At 39.5% G+C, this 18921-nt stretch overlaps 1 long non-coding RNA gene across 2 annotated transcripts; it reads left to right on the forward strand.

Annotated features, from left to right (window-relative positions):
- The first annotated feature begins 32 nt into the window (after positions 1-32).
- On the forward strand, positions 33-17811 carry LOC116156592 (uncharacterized). Of its 2 annotated transcripts, none has more exons than XR_004140442.2 (4): positions 33-218; positions 6102-6178; positions 6991-7082; positions 14891-17811. It is a non-coding gene; the product is annotated as an uncharacterized LOC116156592 (long non-coding RNA). The 2 variants fall into 2 exon arrangements; XR_004140441.2 differs by having other exon boundaries at positions 40-218; positions 6102-6166.
- The last annotated feature ends 1110 nt before the right edge of the window (positions 17812-18921 follow it).

Genomic DNA, 18921 nt, shown 5'->3' on the forward strand with positions numbered 1-18921 from the left:
GGGGGAGGGGGTGAGTCACGGCCGCGCCCCCTCGGGCGCGAGGCCGGAGTCGGGATTGCTGGAGCCTGGGCGGCCCGCCCCGAGCGCGCCCCACGCCCGAGTGCCCTGCAGCTTGGCTACGCAGAGCCCGCACGGGTCTCACCCTAATCTTTCTCCAGGAGTTGGACTAAGCTGAGGCCAAGATCCCAAACGCCCCCAAAATGCCTCCAAGGAGAAAGGTAATGGGGGTGGGGAGAACGCTCCATAGCCCGACCCCCTGAAGTTGGCCTCGCCCACTAACCAAATCACTCAACTCCCCTAGCCGGTTGGGTCACTTGAGGGATTTTCTGTCTGAATGTGAATGTTTCTGTGTGTTTTTGAAGGGGAGGGTGTTTTTGCCGCCTGCTTAGGGCACCTCAGTTTCCCCGGAACCTCCTCGAAACCCCATAACTCATCCACGCTGCCGAGGAACCCGAGCCCCGGAGGCCGCGTGAAATTGCACTGTCTCCGGCCGCTTCCTCCTCCAGGCCCGGCGCCGGCCCGGCCTCTCCCGGGGATTTGGTTGGGGGGCGGGGGTGGTTTCCAGCCTGGGAACAGACCCCGAAGCCCGCCTTTTCACTTCCACCCCGGGAGGGGCTCCCGCACCTGTCGCCGTCCCCTCTGCTGCCCCCCCACGGCCGCCTGGGAGAACAGCTGCCTCCCCTTGCCCACTGGACTCTGACCGCGCCGTCGGGGCGGCCGCCGTTGCCGCCGCTCTACTGAGGACCCAGATGGGCACACCGTTCCCACCGCAAGCGCTCACGCTTTCCCAGGCCTTCCGCGCCCGGGCTCTCGCCGGAGAAAAGGAGGAGGGGGCGGTGAAGGGGGACGCGGAGAGGGCACTAGAGACTGCGTCTCCGAAGGACATGGACTCCGGGCACCTCCAGCACGAGAACCCGGATCCTGGCCAGAGGCGGTCGGGCTCACCGCGAGTGGCGGCCCCTAAACCCTGCCAGGCTCTGAATAGCTCCTTCGGGCACCCCCTGGTGCCCAGCGGATGGCAGTGAGGCCCCACACGGCGTTGCATTCCGGATCCTGCCCAGAGAGCCTAATAATTTCCCTCAGAGTTTCAAGCCTGAAGACGTCAAGAACAGTTGAGCCTTGATGAAGAAAAATTTCGCCTCTCACTCTGAGCCAAGATTACTAAAATTCTTTAAACTTGCTCTGTCTTAATATGCACCCTGGAGAGCCCATTCTCTGTTAGAGGCTACCTTTGCCCTTGGGGCGTTGACTTTGCCCTGACCACTTACGTAACAGTCATAATAGTAATAGCAACATTAACACATGCATACATATACTACATCGTTTGCAAGCATTTCCTCAAACTTAGAGAATGTTTCACTTAACATAAAGATTATGTGAGCTAAGCGACATCACTCTCCATTTTACAGAACTGGAAATGTGTGACTACTCCAAGGTCATCCACCTGGTGACCCTGGAGAGATGATCAGGTGATCAGGAGGAGGATTTCTTCTGTCACTCTGAGACTAGAGCTTCATCTGCTCAGAATCAAACTCCCACCAGATAACAACTAATACCACTTAAGGTGCCTTTCATTTTATTACTCATCCACCTCAACCTAGTGTTTAAGGCTCTGGTTCTGAAGAAGGAAACCCCTTTAGTTTCCTTGTTTGTCAAACAGTCATATTTACTTAAAGGTTATTGTTTGTATTTAATGAGAAAAAGTAGGTAGAGCTCTTCGTTACTAGCTAGCAGTATTTCTTCCTGCTATTACCAACCCCAACCCTTCCCTCCCCAACTAGATCCCCAGGTGTGCTTACTGGCTTCCCTTCTTCAGTACATTATGCTAAACATCAGGGATATAAACACTGGATAAAGCTGACAAGTCTTTGTTCATCTCTTACTTCTTTCTTACTTCTTTCATCTCTGTTGGGTGCTGCCTGACTCTATAAATGAAAGAAGGGAGGATTTATTTAGGAAAGCTTGTTGCAGTTATCCAGCATCCCTTTATCTTTCCTTACTCTTAGTTGATGACTTTGGTTCTTATTTTACTGTGAAAATAAAAGTAACCAAAAGAAAACATCCTTATCTTTCTACCACCAATCTGGTTAATTTACCTCCATCGTTGCTTATATACTCTGACTACCATCATGTTACAATGAATTGTTTGCTGCTATTTAAACCAACTGTCACTCTCCCATTCCCATCCGGCACCTCCACCCTCACCCTACCCTCCAGTTCTACACCTCAGTCATCTCTCCTTGCCTTTTTCCTCTCTTACCCCCTTTCTCTTATATTATCAACTGTTCCGTCTACTAGATCATTCCTATTAGCATACAAGTGTGCTGTAATATCTGCCCCCTTAAAAAATAAATAAAACAAACTTTCTTTGACCCCCATGGCCTTCTAGTTCTTTGCTTCTAACTACTGCAAGATACTCTCTTATACTGGTCCCTATGCTTTATTTGTTCACTACTCTAATGATTGCCTCCAGCTTCCTGCTACCACAAGCGATGCTGAAATAAATATCCTTGTACGTATATGTCTCCTTTGGTCCTGTGATAATTTCTTGTGCATATTGAGCTCCACACTGTCTGGAATGTCACACCACTAATGGTGTGATTTCTATATCCCAACCTTCTCGCCAATACTTGACATTATTCAACTTAATAATTTTTCAATTTGCCATGAATTTAAAATATCTCATTGCATTTCTGTAATTATTTATATGTTTGAACATCTCAAATTTTTTCTTACTTTTGGTTTTTCTCTTTAATGAATTGCATATTCGTTTTCCTTTGCCAATTTTTCTATTGAGATTCCAGTTTTTTAAAATTGATTTTTGGCTGTTTATTATATATATTTCAGATATTAGTCCTTCATTGATTTTAGACACTGCAAATATCTCTTCCCAACTTGCATCAGTAACTCTGTCAATCATATTGTTTATTGAACAGAGATCCTTAATTTTGGCATAATTTAATTAGTCAGTTTTACTTCATATGATTCATGATCTTGATACATTTAAAGACTTTCTTCCACACCCTGCAACACATTTATTGAGGTATAATTGAGATGTAATTGATATACAGTAAACTGTACATATTTCAAGTCTACAGTGTGATGAGTTTTGACATACATACATAACCATAACCACAGTCAATGTAATGAACATATCCATCACCCAGGAATATTTCCTCGTGCCCTTTGGTAATCCTTCCCCATAATCTCCCCCTGCCGCTGCCCCACCCCAGCATGTGTATATCCAATTATTCAAGCACCATTTGTTCCTAGTAGTAGATTTTTAATACTAAAAAATGCTAGTACTACATAGTAAAAATTGGCACTTTTTAAAGTTATTTTGAGGGGAGAAAACTTTAGGGGAGGTATTTTACATATAGAATCCTTTGAACTGGACCATGTCAAATACTTAAAATAGGTAAAAAGTATATGCCAGGTAAGTTTCATGTAACACAAAGCCCCTGCAAGAATACAAGAATTAATGCAAAAACGAACAAAGCTCCACATATGCATTAGAATTAGCAAGAACATTAAAAAGATATCTGAGTACAACATGAATATTACCCAATCAATACTAGTTAGATTGATCCTAAAACTGAATAATGAAAATTCAAGAAACAAATGTTATTGGTCCATTTCTAATGTGTGTATATCAAATAGCCTAAGTAAAATACTAGTTAACTTAATCAGTGTATTAAACAATAATCATCTGCACTTTCTTTCCTGAAGTTTCTGGAAAACTCGCATAAAGTAGTAAGAAATTATCCTCCAAAGTCAGTAGAACATATCTGCAAAATCATCAGGTCGAAACTTTTGGTAGGAAAGTCTTTGATTAACATTTTAATTTCTGTAGTGCTTATTGGTATTTTCAAGTTTTCAATTTCTCTTTGACCCATTTTGTTGTTTATATTTTCCCAGAAAGTTATCCATTTCACCTAGGTTTATAAATTCACTAGTGTATGATTATTAATAATGTTATTATTTTTTAAAAGTCTCTGTCCTGGGAGCTTCCGAGTTGGTGATCACATGGAGACGTGGGGGGAAGGCACCTGAAGGGCACCAAAGCTCCTTGCCCCTTCCCACATCCTTTGCCCTATACATCTTGTCCATCAGGCTGTTCTTGCATTATATCCTTTTATAATAAACTAGTAATCTAGTAAGTAAAATATTTTAAAAATATTGTATCTGTGTGTTCTGTCTGCGGTGTTTGTGTCCCATTTCCATCCTGTATTTTGCTTACTTGCATTTTCTTTTTTTTTTGTCTTTTTTTTTTACATTTTTTATTGATTTATAATCATTTTACAATGTTGTGTCAAATTCCAGTGTTCAGCACAATTTTTCAGTCATACATGGACATATACACACTCATTGTCACCTTTTTTTCTCTGTGAGCTACCATAACGTTTTGTGTATATTTCCTTGTGCTATACAGTATAATCTTGTTTATCTATTCTACAATTTTGAAATCCCAGTCTATCCCTTCCCACCCTCCGCCCCCCTGGCAAACACAAGTCTGTATTCTCTGTCTATGAGTCTATTTCTGTCCTGTATTTACGCTTTGTTTTTGTTTGTTTGTTTGTTTTTTAGATTCCACATATGAGCGATCTCATATGGTATTTTTCTTTCTCTTTCTGGCTTACTTCACTTAGAATGACATTCTCCAGGAGCATCCATGTTGCTGCAAATGGCGTTATGTTTTTGTTTTTGTTTTTTTTTTTTGTCTTCTTTATCTTTCTAGCTAGAGTTCTCTTTTGTTTGCCCTCTGGTTCATTGATTATATTATTCCCTCTATTCATATTTCTTCTCCATGCAACTCATAGATTTAGCTTCTTAATGATATCCTTCAGATCTTCCATATTGCAGCTTATTGTTTGAGAGGGTATATCAAAATCCTCAGTTCTTTTTTTTTAATTGAAGTATAGTTGACTTACAATATTGTGTTAGTTTCTGATGCGCAGCAAAGTGATTCAGTTATACACGTAGATACATATTCTTTTTCATATTCTTTTCCATTATGGCTTATTACAGGATGTTGAGTATAGTTCCCTGGACTGTAAAGTAAGACCTTGTTTATCTATTTTATATATAGTAGCTTATATCTGCTAATCCCAAACTCCTAAGTTATCCCTACTCCCCTTTCCCTTTTGGTAACCTTAAGTTTGTTTTCTATGTCTGTGAGTCTGTTTTTGTTTTGTAAATAAGTTCATTTGTGTCATATTTTTGATTCCTCGTATAAGTGATATCATGTGGCATTTGTTTTTCTAACTTACTTCACTTAGTACGATAATCTCTAGGTCCATCCATGTTGCTGCAAATGGCATTATTTCATTCTTTTTTATGGTTGAGTAGTATTCCTGTGTGTGTGTGTGTGTGTGTGTGTGTGTGTGTGTACACAACTTCTTTATCCATTCATTTGTTGATGGACATTTAGTTTGCTTCCATGTCTTGGCTACTGAAAACAGTACAACAGATTTTCACTCTAAAATCTCCAGTTCTAATAGTTGATTCATTCTTGAGTTGAATGTTTTGTTCATTAGTTTCTAAACTTTTTTGGTTTCTTTCAAATGTACTTAACATTCCATGTCTCTAATTAAAACTTTATTTATAGCCTAGAAAGTTTGAGAACCTTTAAAGTATTTCATAATTTCTCATCTTTCTTAACCCCAGGTTTACTAATAATAGTATGTTTTTAGTTTCCAGACATTTGAGGACTTTAAAAAGTTATCCTTTGATTAGTAATTTCTCATGTTATTGTGTTAGTCATAGAACACAGACTGTGTAATGTTGATTCTTTAACATGGAATATTAGGTTTCCTTTGTAACTTAGTAGGTAGTCATGTTTCGTAAATGTTTCACAAGTGCTAGAAAAAGTATATGATCTGTTTGTTAGGGGTAGAATTCTCCATGTCTAATATATTGCACTTGTTAATTGCATTATTCAGATCTAGATCTCCTTATTGTCTGTCTGCTTGGTTCATCTGTTTCTAAGAGAGCTATGTAAATATTTCCAGTTCCAATAGTTGATTTGTATTTCTCTCCTGAATGTGTCAGTTGGTGTTTGATAACTGTAAAATGAGGAGAATAATAGTCTTTTCTTATAGGATTACAATGAAGAGTAAGAATTAATCCATGTAAAGCCTACAAGAGTATGCCTGGCAGACAGAAGGTACTCAGTAAAGTTAAGTATTAAAATTTATATAGTTTGAGCCTACATTGCCAAACACACTTATGATGGATATATTTTCTTGTTCTCCTGTTTGTTAGGTAACTCTCTCCTTTGCCCCATAATTTTTTGCCTTAATTTTTATCACATTAAAATCCCAGTTTGCTTTTGGTTTATCTTTGCCTGGTAAAGCTTTTTCCCTTGATCACATATTGCGTTCCCAGGGAAGCCAACTCTGAAGTGTAGGTTAGAGTTCAGGCAGTTTATTAGTGCGTGCTCTTGGGATCAGTACTTACAGGAAAGGAAGGAAACAAGACTGGAAGAAGTTGAGCAGTCACAACGCTTCAACTAATTCTGAAGGGAACTCTGGAAAAAGATTAATCTCTCACTCTCTGGAGACCAAGTGTCTTACCCAAGGCATCCGACATACCTGCCACTTCCTGCTCAACCAGTCCATTTTGCATGATGTTATCAACCAGCAGCTCAATGTAGTGGTGTTCTGGGAGCTGTGCAGCTGGTCAGGCCTCCTTAGACTATTTTATGACAGAGGGCAGGAGATGCAACATAGCCTTGGGGCAAGAATGTAAATGTATATCATCGCCTATTCCAGATGAATGTATGTGAACTGTTCTCCTATCTGATAGGGCTGGGAAGGAATGTGTTTGCCAGACCACGGGCTGCATATGGCATACTGCATACGGCAAGACCCTGTTACTCTGCTCTAGCAATGATACCACATATGGCAAAGCAGCTGCTACTAGGGCTAGTAGTTGGTTGGGTTTGCAGTCGTTCACTGTAATCCTCCAGGGTCTGTTTGTCTTTTGCAGGGACCAGACTGGTGAATCAATTGAAGATACAATGGAGACTATGACATTTGCTTCCTTTAGATCTTTGTTGTCCAATATGGTAGCCACTAGCCGTAAGTATTGATTTCAAGAAGTTAGAAAAAGAGAACAAATTAAATCCAAAGAAAGTAGAAGAAAGTAAGTAATAAAGGCAAGAGCTGAAACTAATGAAATATAAAATAAATATACAATGTTGAAGATCAACAAAGCTAAGTTTGTTCTAATAACAGGAATAAAAAAGGAGACTTCCTACGGATTCTACAGTTAGGAAGAGGATATCATGAATAACTTTATTAAAATAAATTTTAAAATTTGGTTGAAATAGAAACATTTTTAGGAAAACAAAACTGTATTTGATAAAATTCAACACCCATTATGATTTTTTAAAAATGTATTAAACTGGGAATAGATAGGAACTTTTAAAAATTTGATAGAGGATATCTGTCAAAAACCTATAGTAAATATCATACCTAGTGGTAAAATATTGAAAGTTTTCCCCTGTTACAGAAAATGGACTATTGTTAGGGGGAGGGTACAGTGCAAGAGGTAGAGAGCATGCTTAGCATGCATGAGGTTCTGAGTTCAATCCCCGGTACTTCCCCTAAGAATAAATAAATAAACCTAACCCCACCCCGCCACAAGAAAAGAAAATGGACTACTGATACATGCTACAATGCAAATAAACCTTAAAAAGATTATGCTAAGTGAAAGGAAGCCAGGCATACAAGATCACATATTGTTTGATTCCATTTATATAAATTATCCAGAATAGGTAAATCCATAAAAACAGAAAGATCGGTGCTGCCAGGGGCTAGGGATAGTGCGTATGGGGAGTAACTGCTTAATGGACATGGGGTTTTATTTGGGGGTAAGAAAAATGTTTTAGAACTATATAGAGGTGGCAGTTGTATAATACTGTAAATGAACTGAATGACATTGCAATTTTTTTTTTCTTGTGATGTCTTTTTCCGGCTTTGGTATTGGGGTAATGTTGGCCTCATAGAATGAGTCAGGGCATTTCTTCTTCTTTCTCCTTCTCCTTCTTCCTTCTCTTCTTAAGAGTTTGAGAAGAATTAGCGTCAGTTTTTCAAATGTTTGGTAGATTTCACCAAAGAAGCTGTCTGGTCCTGGACTTTTTTGATTAGGGGGTTTTCTACTTGTTATGAGTCTGTTAGACCTCTTATTTCCTCTTGATACAGTTTCGCTAATCCCTGTGTTTCCAGGGATTTGCTCATTTCTTTCTCTTTTATTTTTATTTTTTGTATATATATATATATATATGTGTATATATATATACACATATATATATATATACACTTCAATAAATATATGTGTATATATATATATATACACATATATTTATTGAAGTATAGTCAGTTTACAATGTTGTGTCAATGTCCGGTGTACAGCACAATACTTGTCATATAGGAACATATGTATATTCATTTTCATGTTCTTTTTCACCATAAGTTACTACAAGATACTGAATATAGTTCCCTTTGCTAGGGATTTGCTTATTTCATCTAGGTAATCTAATTTGTTGGTGTACAATTGTTCACAGTATTGTCTTATAGTAAGGTTGCTAGTAATGTCTCCACTTCTGATTTTAGTTATTTGTTATCTCTTTTTTTCGGACTAGTTAAAGTTTTGTCAATTTTGTTCTTTTCAAAAAATTAACTTTAGGTTTCATTTATTCTATTATTTTTCTATTCCTTATTTCATTTGTCTCTTTTCTAATCTTTATCATTTCCTTCCTGTGCTAGCATTAGGTTTAGTTTGCTCTTCCTTTGCTATATCTTCCTCTTCTTTCTGATCTCTAAATGGTGAGGGGTTTTAGAGCTCAGTCCTTGTGTTTCAGTGTCTACTCTCACTCCATAAGTTAGGAAGTAGGGGAGATCCAGCAAAGAAGAGAGAGAGCAAATGTGTCCATGAAGAAGAAGAAGAACCAAGAGAGAAGACTGTCTCAGAAGAAAAGCAAAGAAACTTTTAACAAGCAGGGACAAACACTGCCGGGAGGGCAAAAAGGATGAGGATTGAAAATTGACCAGGGATTTGATCATATGTGGAGATTTTTGATGACTTTAACAAGACAAGTTTCTCTCACTTGAGAAACTAAACCTGATTTATAGTGGATTGAAGCTAGACTGGGGGAAGCTATCAAAAACTACTATCTACTTTCAGACCCTACAGATTACCCTTCTACTATCAGAAGAATTCAAGAGCCACCTTGAAGAGAACCCCAATGTAACTAGGGTAATAACTACAGTGGACTGGAGCACATTAAATATAATTAAATCCATGAGTTCATAATGCTCCTTAAAGAAATACGAACTAGTCATCACTGGAAGGTGATAGGAACCAACCCATTATTTTGAAAACTCTACATAAAGTATCAAACACTTATCCTGTCTTTCCTATATAAACTGTACAGCAGAGTAGCCTACTACAGCTCTGAGGGGAAGTTTCTCACACGAATATACCAGCTAATAAATGAAGAAGTGATAATGTAATTAGAATATCACCATTTTGCAACTCCCAATGAATTTATGGATTTAAGCTTTGAGCAACAATAGCTGCTAACATCACTAAAAAGATAACGAGATATTATATGCCTCCTAATGGAAGAACTCACCGACATCTATGAAGTCTCACCAGAGTAACCAAATCTGAATCTGATCAGCCTCTCAGTCCAATACCAATTTACATCAAATTCATAGAACAGAGGAAAGATACCACACAGTCAGCAAAATACAGAATGCAGGATATTTTATAGGACAACAATCTAAGTTTCTTTAACAAACAGACTGCAAGAGAAAGATACCCTAGAAGATTAATAGATGATTTCAGTTTCCCCTGAATACTCCCACGATAAGGAATGTCTTTTTGAGACAATCAATACAGGGCTGGGCCACTCTGAGAGTCAGAAATGTTTTTACTTTCTCTAAAAGTGCACTAAATTCCTTTTTTTTTTTTAAATTATCTTTTAATGTATTTTTTTGTAGGGGAGTAATTAGGTTTATTTATTTATTTTTAATGGAGGTACTGGGGATTGAACCCAGTACCTCGTGCATGCTAGGTATGCACTCTACCACTGAGCTATACCCGCCCCAGATTCCTTTTTAAAAAGTCAAAAAATGCTGTTTATATATCCTTAAAATATATCTTGAAGGATACACAAGAAACTGCCTATAGGAATGGATGCAAACATCACTGCATATCCTTCTGTACTTTTTGTTTTGTTCATGTTTTATGTAGTCAAAAAATGAAATAATTGGAAAGGAAGGAAGGAGGGAGGATGGAAGGAAGGTAAGAAGGAAGGAAAATCTTCAGACCAAATATGTTTCTCTGTAATTTCTACCAGGTAGGCCTAGTTCTACCCTCTGGTTAATCCCGCTTCTATGTAACAACCCTTCACATGTTTGAAGATGTCTGTCTTTTCTCCTTTTGTTTTCTTTTCTCCAGCCAAATGTCTCCAGGTCCTCCCATTGTTCTTTAAATGACTCGCTTAACAATCTCTTCTCTATTGCCCCGTCTCTCTTGGCTGTTCGTGGTCCAGTTTGTCAATGTGTGTCGCCCAAGATGGAATATCAGATTGCAAGTGGGGCTATCACTTAGCACATCCTGAACACTATGTCTATTAATGGAAACAAAGACTAAATTAAATGACCCAGCAATTCCATTCCTGGTTATATACCACAGAGAAATGAAAACATATGTCCCCACCAAAACTTGTACATGAGTGTTCATAACAGCATTATTCATAATAGCCAAAAGATGAAGGAAACCAGAATATGTCATCTCAAAATACGTCTCTTTGACATAAAAATTATTTTGAGCTAAAGGCAATTACAAACAGCAAACACAGAAAAAGCTCTCTCTCCCCCCTCTTCCTTTTCTGCCTAAAGGCAGGATATAAAATTTCCTTTACTGGAGACACTCTAGACCCTTATCAGCCCAGAGATGGCACCAGAAAAATCTGCAAACAAATCTCACTCCATTAGTTTCCTCACACATATTTATCTTTCCACAGTTTCCTACCCTTGGAAGCTTAAAGCCCTTTTCTTTTGTCCTATCATTTCTCCACAAATTTATTCTTTCTTCTTGAAGATGCCATATTAGACAGAGTTCCAAGTCACTGCTTCCAGTTACTCTTTGTTGAGGTTTCTCCTGTGTGATGTGCACTGCATATGCTAATAAACTTGTTTGTTTTTGTCTTGTCAATCTATCTTTTTGTTAAAGAGCCCCAGCTGAGAACCTAAGATGGGTAGAGGTAAAGTTTTGCCTCCCCTACAATGGAAACAACCCAAATGTCTATCAACGGGAAAATGGACAAACAAAATGTGGTATATCCATACAACTGAATATCATTTGCCCATAAAAAGAATAGAATATTGATGAATGCTACAACTTGAATGAACCTTGAAAACATTATGCTGTATGAAAGAAGCCAGACAGGAAAGTTCACATATTATATAATTCCATTTTTATGAACATCCTGAGAAACATAATCTTTACAGTCTGAAAGTAGATTAATGGTTGCTTAGGTCTGGGAGGACGATGCGGGGATAGGAGGATGATAGTGAATGGTATGAAGTTTTTTAAAAATTGAAGTATAGTCAGTTATAATGTGTCAATTTCTGGTGTGCAGCACAATGTCCCAGTCATGCATATACATACATATATTCATTTTCAATTCTTTTTCATTAAAGATTATTACAAGACACTGAATCTAGTTCCCTGTGCTATACAGAAGAAATTTGTTTTTTATCTGTTTTGAGGTTTCTTTTTGAGGTGATGGAAACGTTCCAAAATTGACTATAGTGGTGGTTACATGTATCTGTGAATATACTAAAACCCATTGAATTGTACACTTTCAATGGGTTAATTACATACATAAATCATATCTCAATGTGAATTTTTGAAAGAATATATTTTTGTTTTTAAAAAAGTAAATTAACATTTTTGGTCAATTTCATCATAGTGTCACTTCGTATAGGGTTGCTGCTGACTTGTCTTTCCAGAAGCTGTTATTAAACCAGCCTATACTCGATCATCCGTTATGAATTGGGGGTCTGAATGAGCTTTCACTTATCTTGGCTATTTATCATCTTTTTGAGATTCATCCTTTTTCTGGCCATTATATTGCCTTTTGGATTCTGATAATGTTTTCTGCTATGCAAGCTATCTGAAAATCAGATCACTGAAATTCAGTTTTTTATTCATCATTTATACTGTATTATTTCCATGGATTCTAATCTTTGTCTCCACAATCCATTATCTTTACTGCAGTTTGTGATGTTTAAAAAGACAAAACAAAACAGAAATTTCATCAGACCTCTCCCTTACTTAAAATCTTCTAAAGGACTTTCATTGCCCTCAGGATAAAGGCTTACAAAGCCCTACACTGACCTGGTCCAATCCTCCAGCTTTGTCTCTCACCACTTCTCTATCCCATTTTGTGTATCTGCCACAAACTGACTCTTTTCTCTCAACCTCCTAATATGCTACTTCTTCTGGAACATTTTTCCTTCAACAAATATTTATTGAGCCCTATTTCCCAGGCGCTATTCTTGAGCTCCCTCGGCACTTACAACCTAGGGAGAAAAAGATAATGGACAAGTACACATATCACTACCACGTGAAGAAGAGTAAAGCATAAGCAGGGTCCCATACAAGAGTAAGGAGGGGGGGTCTGTGTGGTGGTGGGTGGGGAGACGGCAGCCGCAAGGCAGCTCGGTTCTTGGATTTCACAAATCCCCACCAAAATAAAACACAGACAGAACAGAGTAACTAGCTGGCAAAACCAAAAATTCATGGGCAACATTACAACAAAACTAGGTGACAAAGTGTCCCCACAAACCCCAAAATACAAGCAGCGGGAATGAACACCGAAAGCCACAAGACCTACTTGTTGTAATGGGCGTGTATGCAGGAGAGAGCAGAGGAAGCAACCCGGGGGTCTGAGAGGGAGAACAGGACGAGCTCCAAATGGCAAGCCTGGCCGGCCGATCCGACAACGGCAGCTGAAACTGAGGGAAGTTTTGCGCCCCCAGTGGCGGGTGAAGGCAAAGGCCCCCACGTACCGGCATGGCCTGAAGAGTTTGGGTTAGTTACTTCACCCCTTTAAACTCTCCAAGCTGACCATCCAGGGCTCCCTTGCGGGACAGGCCCCAGACTTAAGAAAAACTGCCGAGAGAGGAATCAAAAATTGAGCAGGAATGGGGCAACGGAGACAAAAGAAGAGAAGGTCCGGAGGAAAGTGGGGTCGGGGTACGAAGCAGGAAAATCTCACAGAGCAAGCCACCGTATTTTAAACACTGACCCCAAAGCAACAGAACAGGGAGCTCTGTCGAGATAGGAAACCTACCTGAACAAATCCTTCAGGAAAATTAAATTCAGGTAAAGATAAGCAGCAGAAAGTATCAAGTTAAATCCTATACAAAGTTACTATATAAAAAAAAGAGAATCAGAAATAGAAAATCAGCCCTGTAGGCAAAGAAAGCCTGCCAGAGACATACGCTCACAAAACAGGCGAAACTTGTAACATTTTATTTCAAAATGAGCCAAAAGGCATTAAGAAAGTGATAAGAAACATGAAAGAATAACAAAGGCCAGAAAATTTAAGCTCAAGAAGCTTGAAGTAATAGAACTCAAGGAAAAAACTGAAGTAAAGGAAAAAACATTCTGGCAATGAAGACTGAAACATAAGGAACCCAAGAGCAAATAAACACCAGTAATGCCTTAAAAGAAATGATGAAAAACAGGAAGAAATTAAAAATTGAATGAAGTAAGAGGATTCAAGAAAAAAATGACAAATGTTACAAACAAGGAAGATATAAAATCCTTGACTCGTATTTTCTTTCTTTAGGTAACACTTAGAGTGTCTTCATGGACCCCACTAATAGGTTAATATAAATCTCTGAAAAAGAAAAATAAAGCAAAGGAACAGAAAAACACCAAATACTACTCAAGATAACTTCCCTAAAATTTTAATTTTCAAAACTGTGTATTAAAAGAATATGGAAGTTACTCAAAAATATTGATCTAGAATGACCAACACCAAGACATATTCTAATAAAATTACTAGACTTTAAAGGAAAAAAAAATTCTTGATCAGACAAAAAGAGTATGACTCATAAGGGTCAGGTTAGAAAATTATCAGACTTTTTGACAGCAGTAATTTATGCAAGAAGGAAATGAAGTTGACATATTTTAAATATTCAAGAAAAGAGCATGTGAGCCAAAGCAAACTAATCTTCAACTATAGTGGCCACAGACAAATTGTTATCAATATGCAGGAACTCAGGGAATATTGTTCCCATGAGTCTTTCCTAAGAAATCCACTAGAGAATGCACTTCAGACAACCCAGCTTCCTAGACGGACATCAACATAAGGGCTGTGAATGAGTACTGTAATATTAGTTACTTACAAAACTGGGACTGAATGAAGGTTAAAAGAGAGAGCATAGTATATAATGACCATAGAATCTGACAATGTAGATATTATAACCACACAAAATGGGAGGGAATGACATTTGCAAAAAAATTTTTAATCAGTTTTCAGTAATCATAATTGGTGGAGGCAATATTACTAGTTTATTCTGAGACTGTTGAATGTGTCATGTGGGGTAAAGCAAATGAGTAATTATGAAATATTCTAATTCTCTATTTATGTACCTTTAAGAACCATGATTATTATTATTTATGGTTTATAGAGGTTTATTAAAATTGAAAGTTGATTGATCTTCTATCCCGTAAGTATCCAGCAAGCTGCCTGTCAACTGGTAAGCTGCATGACTGCTGCTGTCATTAATGCTCTTGAAATCTTCAGAGTAAGTGAAGGTCTGCCTTTGCTTAAAATTCCTTGTTCTATGCTTTGTAGCCAACCCAACTCTTCACATCTTTGTGTACAAGGTCACCAAAATCTGCACTCAAGCAAGCCATCCACAGATAAAAACATACAGCCAGTAGCAAAACAAAAAGTTGGTCCAGACACATCAAAGACTGCAGTCCACCCCTTCAACTTCCAGCTAATTCTCCTTCGTGCCTGTTTGTCTGTGGCCAGAGTGTGAAGCTTCGTCTTTAGAACCTGGGAAGAAACAGCCTCATGTAAACTTGGGTGCAATCTCTACGAAGAACCACAATTTTTGATGCAAGAAAGAAAATACAGATTTTTTTTGTAGTTTGATAGTTCCAAATTTGAATTAGAAATATCAGTATGAACACTCTATTACATAGCTTTGTCCAGTGAAAAGACCTCGAGTGACCAACGCAATAGTCACGAGCGTTCCTAGTTCATGGTGCTCTCTAATTTCCATTTCTCATTAAAGAAACCAAATTTCTTGGAGAAATAGGTGGAGACTGCCGGATGCTGGGGAAATGGTGGGATCCATGGATTGGAGGTAAATGTGAAGAAAACAAACTATTGAGATCGGCATGGTTGAGCCAGTGACCTGGAAGGTGAGGTGGTTATTGGAGAGCTGGGTTTGAGGTTTCTAAGATGGTAGTTTTTCGGTCGTGCAGAGGTCTAAAATTAAAATTACTAAATATTAAAAAAAGGAGAGAGAGAGAGGAAAGAATCTTCCAGGGGTGCTCATCACAGAGTGGGGGTTCAGGAGAGCACAGAGGCTGGGACTGAGGCAGGTCAGGGAGGCAGACAGTAGTGTTGGACTGAAGGAAGGAAGTGGGGGGAGGAAACAAGCTCTGATGGAATTGTCCGATGGTCTCTTTGTGGAAGGAAACATTTCTTCTTAAACTGCTTTATTGTGGCATAACTGACATATAATGAACCACGTATGTTTAAAGTGGTCAGTTTAAGAAGAGCAAAGCCTTTAGGTAGAATGACAGACCCATGCCCTGAGCAGAGGGGAGCTTCCAGAGTCCTTCTCACTGCAGTCAGTCCTCCGGACATTTAGTTCATGCCAGGGTCATTTCCTTGTTCTAATTGTGCTTTAATTGCTTTCAAAGTATATTTGCATATGGCCTGCAAATAATGCAGTTTTAGCTCTTTCTGCTAAGTATTACACTTTTTTCTTTCTCTATTTTTTGAACTTTGGTCAGAATCTCTAGTACACTCATTCAAAAAATATTTATTGACAGCCAACTACGTGCTAAGCAAACATTTTTGAGGTCTCTGCCCTCAAAAAGCTTACAATCTATTTGCAAAAAGAGGCTGTATATTAAACAGCAGTCGTGCCAGTGACCATTTGTATTATGTTAACCATAGTTAACATATAATATACAGCTGTTAACCTTTACCAGGTGAAGCAACTTTCCTTCTATCTTTGATTATTGAAAGTTATTTTTTAGGTTTATTATAAACAGCACTGAACTCTACCAAAAGCTCTTTTTGTCTCTCTTTGGATAATTCTATGATTTTTCTCACTGAGTCTATTAATGTGGTAAATTACATTTTTAGATTTCTTGTTATTGAATTATTCTTGCATTACCACGATAAACTCTGCTTGATAATGATTTATTTTTAAAGAGACATTTGATTTAGTTTAATTCAGTTCATTGCTATTTTTAAACAGCTTTATTGAGGTACAACTGACATTGACAGTGAGCTCCAAATGTCTAAGCTGATAAGCTTTGACGTATGTGTGTGAAGCCATCATCACAGTCAGGATAATGAACGTATCTATGACTCTCGAAGTTTCCTCGGGAGCACTCATTTCTAACGCATCACTTGGGTTATAGCTGCTTTGGGGGCACCTGCCCACTATGGTGGGACCTGGTGGTGCGGGGGGCCCAATGGTGGCAGTGGTGCTGCCTCAGTGGTGGCTGGGTGGCTGCGAGCTGTTCCCTCAGACTGCACTCATGGCTCATTCCTTCTCATCCTTGGCCCTCAGCAGAGACCACATAGCTCAGAAGCCCTCTGACACCTCCAGACGAGAGTGGTTGCTCCTGTTCTGATCTCCCACTGCACTGACCCTATCGTTGGTCTCCTTTTATGTTACTGGCAGTTTAATTGTCTCCCTATCCAGATAGACTGTAAGCTCTTTGAGGGCAGAGACCAACTCTGTGTTTGTTTAGCACTATATTTCCCAGCATCTTGAGCATAGTATGCCTTCAGTAAATATTTTTGGATGAATTAATGAATGAATGAATCAACCAATCAGCATTTTATGTGTTGAAGACGCAAAGGTGAATGAACATTGGATCCAGCCCTAAAAGGCACACAGCCTAATGGAGGAGCAGAAAGGTTAACAGATGCATTCGTTTCTATGAAGAGCAGTAAGTGCTGTGACAGAATCCAGTACGGTGCAGGCACAAAAGGACTGGTTATCTGTTCTGGCAGGGGACATGGTCTGAGAAGGCTACAGGGTGGGTGCAGAGCCTGAGTCAGGGTGATTAAACTAGGACTGAGGGTTATGGCTGCTACAAGCTGATTAATGGCCCCCAAAGATGTCATATCCTCCCCTATGAAACCTGTGACTATATTACCTTACATGGTAAAAGGGACTTTGAGGACATGATTAAGTTAAGAATCTTGAGATGGGAAAATTTTCCTGCATTGTCTGGGTCGGCCCAGTGAGATCACAGGGTCCTTACAAGAGGGAGCCGTGACTGTCAGGGAAATGTGCAGCTGCTGTGCTGCTGACGTTGACGATGGAGGAGGAGGCCACAGCCAAGGAACGCAGGCAGCCTCTCGCAGTGGGAAAAGGGAAGGAAGGGGATTCTCCGAAGAGCCTCCAGAAGGAACTCAGCTCTGCTTCTATCTTGATCTTAGCTCCACATGACCCATTGCAGGCTTCTGACATCTGAAACTGTAAGATAATAAATAAATCTGTGTTGTTTTAAGCCACTGAGTTTGTGGTAATTTTGTTACAGCAACCATGGGAACTTGTATTAGTACAACGGCCCACGACCTGAAACCTTCCTTCGTGACCTCAGACATCAGTCATTCATTCAGTGCCATGCACTGTTCTAAACACCAAGGAAACAGCAGTAAAATGAGACAAGGTCTCTGCCCTCAAGGAGCTTACATTCTAGGGAGGGTAGACAATTAACAGACAACTCAAGAAATAACTGCAGTAGTAAGGGGCATGACGAAAACGAAACCAGGTACCAGGGAAAGGACCACTGGTGTGCCAGGGGAAGGGCTACTTTAGACACAATGGTCAGAGGGGAATTCTCTCAGGTGACATTTGCACCAAGACTTGCATGACGAGAAGGACCAGTTGTATGTTGATCTGGGGAAGAGCATTCCTGGCAGAGCAACCAGGAAGGGCACGGGCCCTGAGGGAGCAATGAGCTCGGAGTGTCTGAGGAAGAGAGGAGGTCCATGCGCTGGAGCAGAAAGGGTCATGGGAGGTCAGAGAGGAATGGTGGAGCCGTATCATGCGGAGGCTCGTATCCACAGCAAGGAGCTGGGATTTTATTTTACTTGCAGAAGGAGGCTCTTACAAGGATTTGAGTGGGGGAGGGACAGAATAGGGTTTATTTTTTTAAATAATCAAATCTTGTTGCTGTGTAGTGAATGAACTGTGGGGGCTGAGTCTAGCAGCAAAAAGACCAGTTCTGAGGTCATTGCTGGAATCTACCTGAGAAGTGGTGATGGCTTGGGGCCAGTGTCCACAGCCTGGAGGCAAACACTGCTATCAGTTTGTTGGGAATCCTTCTAGAACTGTTCTATGCACAAACATAGCAAATGCATTTTTACTTTTATTTTTCAAATCATAACCAGTTTTATTGCAAAAGGAAGGACCCTGTACACCATTATCAATTCTAGTACCTTAATAGCCGCCCAGCAAGTCATTAGCACACAGAAACACGCATCGTGAGAAGCAAGAACTACCACTCAGCCCCTCTGCATATTAGCAGCTTGTCACTCCTGAGCAATAGTGCTCACATCGCTGAGGTCTGCGAACACTTCTCACATTCAACCTGAGTGAAAGATGGAATGCCTCA

Source organism: Camelus dromedarius, chromosome 11, assembly GCF_036321535.1.
Source record: "Camelus dromedarius isolate mCamDro1 chromosome 11, mCamDro1.pat, whole genome shotgun sequence".
In the NCBI taxonomy this organism is placed as follows: domain Eukaryota; kingdom Metazoa; phylum Chordata; class Mammalia; order Artiodactyla; family Camelidae; genus Camelus; species Camelus dromedarius.